Below are 13,809 nucleotides of genomic sequence, written 5' to 3' on the forward strand. Positions count from 1 at the left end.
TCTCCCGCCCTCCCCCGCCGGGTACTTCTGCTAGTATATATATATATATATATATATATATATATATATATATATAATATATATATATATATATATAAACAGTCGTGGCCAAAAATATTGGCACTCTTGCACTTTTTTCAAATAATGCACCATTTCTTCCAGAAAATTGTTGAAATTGAAATATTTTGAAAAAAGTATTTTGGTATCTAAATATTTATTTCTTTGGTTTGCAGTGGAACAACACAAAAAAGCTGAGAAAATTACTAAATGTTAGCTTATTCCACACAGAAATCCTAAAATGGGCCGGAATATATTATTGGCACCTTTTAGAAGTTGCGAGAAATAATTAGATTTCAAGCAGGTGATTCTCCTTTACTTTGGAATTTAACTCAAATGTGGTGAGTTGTAGGTTCCTTCAATATAAAAATCACTCATTCAACCAGTTTGAATGGAGAAAAGGAGTCATTCTGCTGTTTTGTGTCACTGTGGGTACATTGTGTGCACAAGGAGTCATTCTGCAATGAGCATGGAGAAAATAAAGAAAACCAGAGAATTGTCTGTGGAGGTCAGACACAAGATTGTAGCCAATCATGGACAATCTCAACGCTACAAGTCCATCTCCAGAGACCTTGATGTTCCTGTGTCCATGGTATGCAATGTTATCAGGAAGTTTAAGGCCCCTGGCACTGTAGCCAACCTCCCTGGATGTGGCTGCAAGAGAAAACTTGATCGAAGATTGCAGCGAAGGATTGTTCGAATGGTGGAGAAAGCACCTCCATCAACTGCCAAACAGATTCAAGCTGACCTTGAGACACAAGGTACGACAGTTTCAACTCGCACCATCTATCACCAACTCAATGAAAGGGGGTTATATGGTAGGAGACCCAGGAAGACCCCACTGCTGAGAGAGAGACGTAAGAAAGCCCAACTGGAGTTTGCCAAAACATACCTGAACAAGCCAAATTCCTTCTGGGAGAATGTCCTGTGGACAGATGAGACAAAATTAGCGCTTTTTGGTAAAGCACATCATCTCTATATTTACAGGAAATAAAATGAAGCCTTCAAAGAAAAGAACACCTTCCCTACAGTCAAACATTGAGGATGTTCAGTGATGTTTTGGGGTTGCTCTGGTGCCTCTGGCACTGGGTGCCTTGAATGTGTGCATGGCATCATGAAATCAGGAGAGTACCAAGGCATTTTGGAGCGCAATGTTCAACCCAGTGTCAGAAAGCTGGGTCTCCGTCGAAGGTCATGGGTCTTGCAGTAGGACAATGACTCCAAACACACTTCAAAAAGCACTCAAGAATTGTTCAAGACAAAACGCTGGACTGTTCTGAAGTGGCCAGCAATGATTTCAGATCTAAATCCCATTGAACACCTGTGGGGAGAACTGAAAACAGCAGTTGAGAGAAGGCACCGGTCAAATCTGGGAGAACTGGAGCAGTTTGCACAAGAAGAGTGGGCCAAACTGCCAGTAGAGAGGTGATGGAAGCTCATTCATGGCTATAGGAAGCGCTTGACTGCAGTTATTTTGTCCAAAGGCCGTGCTACCAAATATTAAGTCTTGGCATGAAATAATTTTGTCAATGCCATTTCTTATTATTTTCTGATTTAAAAGGATATATTAAGTTCTGAATCAAAAACAAAGGTTCTGTAATATTAACAGTGAAATAAAGAATGGTGGATACAAATACTTTTGTCAATTTCAAGTTATTTTTTGAGAAAATGGTGTTATTTGAAAAAGGTTCAAGGGTGCCGATATTTTTTACGACGACTGTATATATATATATATTTATGTATGTACATATTTATAAATACATTATATATATATATTGTTGCGAATCTCAAACGTCGGCCTTCCCCTTACTAAGGGGGGATTAATCCCCGTGTCTTTTATCTAGCCGACGCGATCCGGGGCTATGACGTTCCTTCCGGTCAGCGCTGAATAGGGTAGTAGGCCGAATTATTCCTATTACCTAATTACCAGCGCCTCCCAGGAAGCAAGGAAATAACCCCGCCCGAACCACGGTTTTAGTGGACACGCCGAGCGATAGCGAGCCATTATTCGGGCCGTTAACAGGAACTAACCCGATTTGAGCGGTTCCTAATCGTGCCACGTTTACCCAATGGAGAAATCACTAAAACGGTCGAATCAAAAGGAAAAAGGAAGAACAATTGATTTATTAATTATTTACACAGGAAGAAGGAGAAGTACACACAGTGCAGCCTTATTAACAGTCTTAACCTATCCCTGGACACGGGCCCGCTTCACACTCAGTCACTCTCTCAGACTCACTCACACGGGGTTTGTAGGTGGTCAGGCGATGGTCCAAGGAATGGCGTCCACAGCTCGCTCCGGTCCCCGACTCGCCCGCGAAGGAGATGGTAGGACGAAGAGGGTTGAGCGACCGGCGGCGTTCCTCGCGTGTCGTTGACGCGGAGCGGACAATTATATGGGGGGATCGGTAAGCTGGGCTGGCGGTTACTTCACGGCTCACGGCCACGTACGTAATAGAAATACCGGCGCTTTATATGCGCTCCCAGCAAGCCCAAAGCCAAATCCTCAACGAGTTCTTGCAATCAAAGTTCCCCCAGCGAGTCCTTTCACCAATGCCAAACGTGACAGTTCTCTTGGTAAAGCGCATATACTCTCAAGTCCTGGACAGTCCTCTGTAAGGGCTTTGCGTGCGCAGTTATATAGCGCCGCTCAGCGAACCCTCTCAAATTTGCCAGACGCGCTCTCACCATGCCCCTTAGGCCATGCCCACGGAGCCCTGGTTGGTTGTTGGGGTCTTACCGGCTCCGCCCTTGACGTCTGCTTGATGTGACCACACCCCCGACCTCGTGCTCCGCCCCTTTTCCAGGCCTTACCTCGTGGCATTTGGCTGGTTTCAGCATCCTAATGCGAGGGGCAATAGGGCGCAGACTGGATGGTGCACAATGAGGTCGATTGGACGGTGGGCTGCAAAATGAACGGGGCCTACTCTTATTTATTTCTTTACACAACGCAGGTATCACTATTGGGAATGTCCTTATCTCACATATACTACGACATAACTAATGTTCTAAGGTGGCCTACGTGTTGCATGTGGACTAACTATGGGGGCAAAACCTTTAACCTTTATTAATCAAATATGTACACTTTCTCAGAACCGCAACAATATTTGCACACACACACACACACACACACATATATATATATATATATATATATATATATATATATATATATATATATATATATATATATATATATGTAGTCTTGCAGGTTATGACCACAGTGTGGTCATTGTTGTTTCAATACACATGCCATTATATCACTTTTGCACATTCATTTTTATTCCATTGTTCTTTCACATCACGGGTTCCATAAACAAGGCTTCCTGAGGATAAGAATACAGGATGTCTTGAAGATATGTAAGGTGTATTGAATATTTCGGTGAAACGTAACCGGAATCTGAGGTTATTTTCAGTTGCAGTTAGTGCATCATGGTTCTTCACATATGACTTCATTTATGATGAATGTGCATACTGACCTCAACAGCTTTCTATGCATTTATACCCAGTTGGTAAATCTCACCTAATACCTGTTTGATGAATCTCTTTTAGTTGACGCATTATCAAATTGTTTTTACTGCTTATTGTATGAAGTGATGACTTTTCAATATGGCATTTGAATGCGAGAAACACAAAAGGGACTTTTATGTGAAGGGGGGGCAATGGAGGGAGCAATGGGGGTTTCATTTTTGTCACGTCACTGTTAACAGGGTGTATAGACATGTATAGACAAACAACATGGAATCGCAAAATTACAGCATGTTTGCTATGAAATAATTACGAGTCAGTTGGCATGTTTACCATTCTCATCAGGGCACGTGGTTCATGATAGGAGCATGATCCCGGGTCCAAATCTCATATAGTGTGTTGATTGTCCACTTGTCTCCAAATGTCCTTGTCTTACGTGTATTATACCTGCAAGCTCTTTCATGAAGATACCTGTAACAACATAATCATCCCCAAATGGAACAATGAGATGAGCATAATTGTGCTTATCAAAGACGGACGCAAATATCTGTTGTCCACATGTCCACTCAAAGTTGTCTGTTTTTGTGTGTATATGCAAATGAAGGTCTGTAAACTACACCTAACTCATCACCGACATATTCCAAGGTAGCAGATGATGCTTGTAGCATGACATGGTGATTTTAAACCTATACTCATGTCTTGCCACCACTCCCATTGTCTGAGAAAAGGACCCACATAGTAAAATTGGAATGGAACAATCAGTTGCCTGAAGGGCACATTAAAAAGATGGCTCATTTTCAAACAAGGATTGTGAAAATGGTGGAGGGGAGGTGGCGGTGCTTTGGGGAAGTTGTAAGCGCTTGTACCGTGGGAACCCGGCTGCCTGTCTGGCTGCTGCTTGGCTGGGCGGGGCCTGCGAAGGTAAGGCCATAATAACAACCTTCTTCCCCTTTCACGGCCATCCCCGTTAGCATCAGTTACCATTGTGGCTACAAATTTCCGTTTGAGCCTCCATTAACAATTCTTACAGACATCAGTGCGTGCAAACCCGCGGTTTGTTTTCATGTTCTTCGTGGCATTTTGGGGCTGACAGGATGGCCTAGAGGTACCAAAACTCGCCTCGAAGCTATCTATCTTGGGTTTGAATCCTGACCCAGCTATAAACGGTCATCCCAGTGTTTCACAGGCAGGGTGAATCATCCGTGTGTGTGATGCCCCTCAGATGGATGTTAAACGGGCATCCCGCCTGTCTTTGGTTGGTGGACGTTGAAGACCCCACGGTGTTCTTTGCGAAGAGTGGGCGAGCTATCGCCGGCACCATAATCAAATTATCAATTCCTGCCCAAACCGGAAGAGGGCATTACATCAGCAGCACAGCCACATCCTCAGCCAATAATGCCACCCACAGCCTTGTGCTGCATTGAACAAAGAAGAAGAAGCGCCAGGTAAATAGTGTTTTTGAGGAATGGTCATTCAGACGAATTTCATTGAATAGGAATTTTAAATTACTTACTTATTTATTGACTCCATTTTTCATTTGCTGAATTGTATTTCAGAGAAATTTGTCTCAAACACTGTTCCTTTGTGAGGCTCTATATATTTCAGTATATTTCTATATATATTTCAGTGACGCTCTTAAAAATTTTAATTTTCGGAAACTTTCCGATGGTTTTGGGATTTTTTCTTGGTGTGACGGCTTCGATGTACATCGGCACGCCAAATTTCAGCTTTCCTCAACACTGGGCAGGTACTGAACATCAACATCAATCACTCAGTGGTTAGAAAGAGCTTTATATATACATATATGTACACATTTTTACACGAGCGGTCAAAAGTTTTAGAACACCTCAATTTTTCCAGTTTTTATTGAAATTTATGCAGTTTAATGTCTCAATACAACAACAACAACATGCATTTTAAAAGGCCATTTTCCCTGCTAGAGCGGGGGTTAGCCTTGCCCATAACAATATTCTCCATTTTGCCCTATTTTCTGCATCTCTCCTTGTTAACCCCCTTGCCCGCATTTCTTCTTCCACCATCTTTAACCAAGTCTTTCTCGGTCTTCCCCGTCCTCTGCTTCCTTCTACATTCATTTCCACCACTCTTCTCAACCAGTCACTTTCATCCTTCCTCAACACATGACCAAACCATCTCAACCTGTTCCTCTTCACAGCATCAATCACAGGCTCTATTCCCATCATCTTTCGCAATTCATCATTTGTCTTCCTCTCTCTCAACGATACTCCGCACATCCGTCGAACCATTCGCATTTCCACCCTTTCCAACCTTCGTTGCTGCTCTACGTTCATTACCCATGTCTCGCTCCCATAAATCATAACACTTCTCACACATGCAGCATACACCTTTCCCTTCAGCTTCAACGACACTCCCCACATCATCAGCACGCCACTCAGTTCCCGAAACTTCTTCCATGCACATCTCACTCAAGCAACCGTTGCCGAGTCTGATCCACCTTCTCCATTCAGCATGTCTCCGAGGTAGCAAAATCTTTTCACACCTTCCAGCTTCACGCCGTCTCCAAGATCCAACTCAACATTTCCTCCATCTGCAGCTCCCTCTGTGCACACCTTACATTTGAATGTAGCTGCCACACTGGTTAATGACCCTCTCAGACCACTACATTTTTGATGAACCCACTCAGCGCACATTGTACATTGAATGGAGTTCACTCCGACACCCTTCCTACACACAGCACAGGGCCACTTCCCAGTTCTTTCCACCTCACCACATGCTTTACCACTTGCCATCACCTTCGTCTTCCGATATTCACCTTCAGACCTTTTGTCTCCATACATTCCTTCCACGTGTTCATCTTTTCCTTCAGTCCATCCATACTTTCGGCAATCAACACCAGATCATCTGCATACAACAACTCCCACGGTAAACCCTCCTTTACCTTCTGAGCCAGCACCTCCATCACAGCTACAAATAGTAGTGGACTTAGTACCGACCCCTGATGCACTCCCACCTTCACCTCAAACTCACCACTGTTCCCGTCCTTCGTCCTTACAGCTGTGCGCGCTCTTTTGTACATTGCCATCACTACTCTGATCAACCATTCCTCCACTCCTAACTTCCTCAATGCCCATGTCAATACTTTGCGTGGTACCCTATCGAATGCTTTCTCCAGACCAACAAACCCAAGAAACAACTTCTTCCTCTTCTCCATGTACTTCTCCTGCAACTGCCTCACAATCAAAAGCGCGTCTGTCGTTCTTCTTCCTGGCATGAATCCAAACTGCATTTCGTCGATCTTCACTTTCTTCCTTATCCTCCTCTCCAACACCCTTTCCAATACCTTCATTCCATGCTCCAATAACTTTATCGCTCGGTACGAGCCACAGTCCAGAGGGTCACCTTTCCCCTTGTATAGAGGGACGAGGGTACTCAGTTCCCAAGCCACTGGAATGTGGCCTTCTTTCACCACCAGATTACAGATCTCTGTCATTCTCTTCACACCCCAACTTCCTGCTGCCTTCAACATATCTCCCACAACTCCCGTCGGCCCTCCCGCTTTTCTACCCTTCATTGCTTTTATCGCTTCCTCAACTTCCTTCTCAGTTATCTTCTCTGCCGGTCCTAAAACTGGGTTACTCTCTATGTTGCCATACTCTGAAATTAAGCATAGAACAAATAAACAATTGGAGATAAAAAAGAAATCACAGAATCATTTTGTTTAACAAAATTTAATTTAAAATTTTGACTCAGCAAAGTAGCCACCTCTTGCAGATATAACCGCCGAACACACTCGTGGCATTCTTTCTACAATGGAAATCAAATATTGTTCGGGAAGTTCTTCCCAACACTGTTGCAGAAGTTCCCACAAATGTGTTGCACTTGTAGGTTGCTTCGCTTTCACCCTTCTGTCCAGTTCATCCCAAACCAGCTCGATGGGGTTTAAGTCTGGAGACTGTGCTGGTCATTCCATGATTTGAAGCCTACCGTCTTGTTCTTTTCCTCGAAGGTAGTTTTGACATAGCCTGGAGGTGTGTTTAGGGTCATTATCTTGCTGTAGGATGAACCCCTGACCAACTCGGTGTATACCAGAGGGTATTGCATGGCGCTGCAAAATGCTGTGGTAGCCCTTTTGGTTCAGGGTGCCAGTCACTCTGTGAAAGTCACCGACTCTGGATCCAGCAAAAGAGCCCCAGACCATCATGCTTCCTCCTCCATGTTTGACAGTTGGTGTCACACACTGAGGAACCATCCTTTCGCCTACTCGACGGCGTGCAAAAACCCTGCGTGATGAACCAAAGATTTCAAATTTTGATTCATCGGTCCATAAGACCTTCTTCCAGTCTTCAGTAGTCCACTGGCGGTGCTTCATGGCCCAGACAAGCCTCCTTTTCTTATTTTGCCATCTACCAATGGCTTTTTTTCTGCCACTCGACCTGTCAAACCTGCAGCTCGAAGTCTTCTCTTCACAGTTGAAACTGAGACTTGCTTACTTCGACCAGTGGTAAGCTGTGCTTGAAGCTGTTGTCCTGTGAGCCACCTATCACGCAAGCTGTTGACTCTCAGAAACTTGTCTTCTGTTTCTGTTGTGGCTTTGGGTCTGCCAGACCTCTTCCTGTCAGAGTTTCCTCCAGTTTCCAATATACTACTTCCTGCAGTGCAATATTGTCCAAATAATGCTTCAGAGGGTGTAATAACAGTCTGTTCCAATACTGCTTTTATACAGACAGGGGGTTTGTAATCAAGTAATCGGCAAAGGTTGGGACACCTGTAGGAATTGTTTGCATCAACTTTCAAGGCTTAATTTACTTACATTGCTGCAGAACAGCTCTAAGTTGTTAACCCATTACTTGCTCCCTGAAGAAGGCCTTTTTTACAATATAACTGGGCAATTTACATTATTTCCCCGTTTTTGCTAACCTAAACTTCTTTTTTTTTACCTCGAGCAGTTTACTGCTTACCTTTGTGCCATTTCAGGTTATTCCCTGGACATTCAACTGTGTAAATTTCAATAAAAACTGGAAAAATTGAGGTGTTCTAAAACTTTTGACCGGTAGTGCACACACACACACACACACACACACACACACACACACACACACACACACACACACACACACACACACACACACACACACACACACATATATATATATATATATATATATATGTATGTCTTACTATAATTCACCAAATGTCCGTCTGTCTGTCTGTCTGTTCGAAGGTACCGTAAAAACTGCTGAACCGATCGCAAAGATATTTTGGGTGGATACTCCTGGGATCTCCTGGAGTAAAATAGACTATTTAGTTTTCCCAATTTCAGCTTTAGTCTCCAGCATTCTCAGGTTTGGACTCCCGCATAACATTCGCGTTCGCATAACGTTCATTGTTCTCATTGTGACGATGTTGTTTTCCCAGGTGCCGCACAAACGGCTGCACCGATCGCTGCACGGCTGCACCGATCCAACTCGGTGACCTCGGACAAAGACCTTTTATGAGGACACGGGTTGAATCCCTGCTTGAGAGAATTCTAACCCATTAGAACTGAAGGAAACACGTATCGGGAGTACATATGACATCGCGATTGTGAACACGTTTGGTTTAATCTCCACATGAGAGAGTTCCACATCGCTATTTGGGCGGTGAATACGCTAACAGATCGCTGTCTCCATCGATCTTGCCGAGGCCGTAACAGCTATCGGCTCAAAATCCTTTTAACTGTTGATTTGGAAGTTTTACAATCAAGGAAACACGTATCGGGAGTACATACGACATCGGGAGGACTAACTGCACGCGTCTTCAGTATCAAGCTTAAATCTGTCATGGCGGATCTGAAGAGCGGAATGCTTGGAGAAGTGGTGGGCTACTTCGGCATGAAGGAGGATCAGAAACGTGGACTCCAACACTGCCACATCCTGCTGATACTTGCTCCCGCATGACGTTATTTTCCCGGGTGCCGCACAAATGGCTGCACCGATCGAGATGTAACAGATGTTTATATGAATCGTTTAAAAGAAAAAAAGCCTTCAATTTCTGATATTTAGCCTTTTAATTTGGGCCTCCCAATTGAAGCCCCGCCCATAGGGCGGGTACCGTTACCAGTATATATAATTATTCAATGCATTTCTGCCTACACACACATACATACGCATATATATATATACTTACGCTAACATTCGGGGTCTGCCTAGCAGGCACGTAAGACATCGGCCATTATAAAGCTCGCAGTGTTAAAGTGTGGAAAGTTCTGAGGAGATTACGGCTGGCTCAATAGCACAGTGGGCTGTTGACGCGTAATCAATGGAGGTCCGTGGTTCGGGTCCCGAATTGAGTCAGTATTTTTCACACAGCCCCCCGCAGGAATTTGATTCCTGTTTATAAAAATATATATATCTGTGTGGTGTTTGTCCTGTGTTTTCACTGAAATACTCCCTCACACATTTGTGAAATCATACCAAACTTCCGGTATGCACCTACCTCTCCCATGTGTATATTACAAATATATGTGATATTACTTTTTTATATAAACAATTGAATTGTAGTTCAAGATTTAAGTTGAAAGAAAAATCCTTATTTTTCATTCAAATTTCAAAAAAAAACGAGTAAATGTTTTGGTATTGACTATATACAGTATAGATATATACAGTATATATATATATATATATATATATATATATATATATATATATATATATATATATATATATATATATATATATATATATATATATATATATATATATATATATATATATATATATATATATATATATATATATATATATATATATATATATATATATATATATATATATATATATATATATATATATATATATATATATATATATATATATATATATATATATATATATATATATATATATATATATATATATATATATATATATATATATATATATATATATATATATATATATATATATATATATATATATATATATATATATACATACACATTATATATATACTAGCGGCTAGGGTGCCGGCTTAGGATCCTAGTAGATCCTGGGTTCGAATCCCGGTCAATCGCTGAATTAACGCCAGGGGGGGTTGACTCAGCCTGTCTTCATCCTTCCGAGGTCGGCTAATTGAGTACCAGTTCACTGGTAATTCCCTGCTTGTCGTTAAAGGCGGCAAAAAGGGTTGGCGTCAGGAAGGGCATCCTGCCGTAAAACATTGCTTCAAAAAGGGGACCGAAAAACAACAACAACCACAGTTCCCTGAAAAAGGCCAACCCCCGCTTGCGGGGAAAAATGGCCTCTAAAGGTGGGTTTTTTTTTTTTTTACACCATTTCTGGATCTGATGACTTGCCAGTAACCATTTTGTAAAAATGAATGTGCAGCATCTAACTCAATATGTCGAAATGTCACACACATCCATGCCCGTGGGATTCCCACGGGTGACCCCGCAAGTTTGCATTGACGTTCGTCGATGGACTCGTTCGGTCGTCTCATTCGTTTTCTTGCTGCATCCTGTTCAAGTCTGCGTTCTTCATCGAGCGTCTCATTCATTTTGGAAATAGAAGTTTCCACGCAGCGCATGAATTGTCACGATCCTCAAGAGGAATTTGTCTCGTAATCATCAAATGATAAATGGCAAGTAAATGATATTGTGGAAAATTAAAGATTTCAAATAAACCTATTTAAAGTGTATGCGCACATAACTAATTTTTAAAAACGAAGAAATATCTCTCGGTAATTTCCTGAAACATATTTTACTTCCGGCTAATAATGTTGAATGAAATAAAAACGAAGAAATATATGTCGGCATCATTGTTGACGTTTTTGTGACGACTGTCATCAAACGAAAAAGTAATATATCTTAACGGAAAAGCAAAAGCGAATTTTTAATATATATCGACACGTTGCCGTCGGTGTCATGTTGGGCGGTGTATGATACATCATGGCGCGATTTTTAAAAATATATCTGCATTTTCCCGCGTGTGTGGAATGTTCTCAATTAATGCCGACACCGAGTCTAAAACCATCGATAAAAATGAAATCATATGGTGAGTTAGATTGGAGATAAAGGCGTGAGAGAGACTCAATGGCCTTGAAGTTACAGGCGTTTGAGAATTCATTTCGTCTTATAAACGGCAAGTTTCATCGGATTTTCTTCCCGTTTTTTTTCAACCGAGTCTAAAACTATGCTAGCGACTGTGAAAAATGAAATGATATATCGAATTTTTAATATGTATCGACACGTTGCCGTCGGTGTCATGTTGGGCGGTGTATGATACACCATGACGCGATTTTTAAAAATACATCTCTGCATTTTCCCGCGTGTGTGGAATGTTCTCAATTATTGCTGACACCGAGTCTAAAACCATCGATAAAAATGAAATCATATGGTGAGTTAGATTGGAGATAAAGGCGTGAGAGAGACTCAATGGCCTTGAAGTTACAGGCGTTTGAGAATTCATTTCGTTCTATAAACGGCAACTTTCATTGGATTTTCTTCCCGTTTTTTTTCAACTGAGTCTAAAACTATGTTAGCGACTGTGAAAAATGAAATGATATATCGAATTTGATTTGAAATAAAACTGGGAGAGAGAACAAGACACCACGGGCCTACAAAACAGGCCTCAAAGCTATGCGAGTTAATAAAATGGTGGATATTTGTTTATAATTATATGAAGCCACTCCCAGAATGGGTGGAGCTATGGGTGGAGCTACTCTGCAAACCGAGTAAGCCACACCCCGGACAGACGCCCAACAGACAGACAGACAGACAGAATCATCTACGGCTATTATAATATAGATATATATACCCTGTATATATATATATATATATATATATATATATATATATATATATATATATATATATACACAGTGCGTATCAAAATAAAGGTTATCCGAATTCAAGGGGTGAATAGGCAAAGGTTATTTATTTTGACAATTTACATGTGGTTCACTAATTAAGAGGACATCCTCAGCTTTCCATTGATACCTTCCATGAATCATTGCTGTCACACATGACCGAGTACATGTTCATTGAAAATGACAAGTTCAAATCGCATTTTTACAAGTTTGGCTAATCGATGCAAGTCAGGATAATTGGTGCAAAATGAACGTCAGATGTGAACTTTTCTCAGGAATGATTGGCCTTTATGCACCCACACCTTAAACATGTCCACCTCCCCTTTCAACACAAAGCTCACAGCAGCGGAGCATGCCCTGAACTGCTCGTCTCACCATAGCCGGGTCATTGCGCAAAGCATCCACTTCATGTCGAATATGGCCCTGCAATTCGTCAAGATCACGGGGAGGAGTTACGAACACCTTGTTCTTTAAATGTCCCCAAAGGAAATAATCACATGGTGTGAGGTCAGGTGATCTTGGCGGCCATTCCACTGCATGGTTGAGGGTGATGACTCGGTCTCCAAAGAGTTCCCTCAGTCGATCTCGGACAGCGATAAGACGATGTGCTGCGGCGCCATCTTGGGCCCACTAGAGATATCTGAAGACAGCATGAACCTGTCGCTCAAAGTTCTCCTCCAGCTGCAGTAAAACTTCATCATTGATCATCTGCAGATACCTGTTGCCATTGACATTCCTTTGAAAGAAAAATGGTCCGATCACCTGACCACTTCCACAAAGTCCCAACCAAACAGTCCACTTTTGTCAATTAATGTTGGTGTCAAAATTAAATATCAGGGGGTTGTCCTGTCGGTGCATATTCAAGAACATTATGGGTATTGACCTTGCCGTCCATGGCGAAAGCAGCTTCGTCGCCGATAACGAGATACCGCAGGAAATTCACATCTGCTTCGCAACGTGCTATCAACTATCTGGCAAGCACCAGCCTCCTGGCAAAATCCCCTGGCGTAAGTTGGTGCCGGATGTGAATCCAATTTGGATGATGGTGGAGGTCTGGTCTTGTGATTCGGTTGAATGTTGCCGAAGGCAATCTCTTCCCATTTCTTCTTGCGCTGGTATCCCGAGGATGCTTCAAAACTTGCTGCCTTACTGCTGCAATGTTCATTTCCGATCGCCCAGTGCGCCTCCTACCAGACTTCTCCTTGTTGCGGTTGGGGCTAGTGCCATGCTCTCGGTATTTTCTCACATTCTCCCAGATGGTTTTGGCTGCTGAAGGCTCCCGTTCTGGGAAACATTCCCTGAACGCATCACGAGTTCGCTGCAAACTTCCAGTTTGGTGAAAGGTTGTTACCACAAAGGTCTGCTGTTCAGTCGTAAGTTGAACCATCTTTTCAATGACTCAGACTGTCTCTAAACCCATACACTGTAGGCCCATCTTAAATACCCATCTTAAACAAAGGA

General features: G+C 42.2%; 1 long non-coding RNA gene across 1 annotated transcript in view; it reads right to left on the reverse strand.

Moving 5' to 3' along the window:
- Positions 1-13,809, reverse strand: part of LOC137434695 (uncharacterized) — a 36,452-nt gene that overhangs the window by 1,123 nt on the left and 21,520 nt on the right. Inside the window, exon 2 of the long non-coding RNA XR_010985911.2 lies at positions 3,859-3,996. This is a non-coding gene — a long non-coding RNA (uncharacterized LOC137434695). The remainder of the gene's footprint in view (positions 1-3,858; positions 3,997-13,809) is intronic.

Source organism: Myxine glutinosa, chromosome 9, assembly GCF_964187855.1.
Source record: "Myxine glutinosa chromosome 9, kmMyxGlut1.1, whole genome shotgun sequence".
Classification (NCBI taxonomy): Eukaryota; Metazoa; Chordata; class Myxini; order Myxiniformes; family Myxinidae; genus Myxine; species Myxine glutinosa.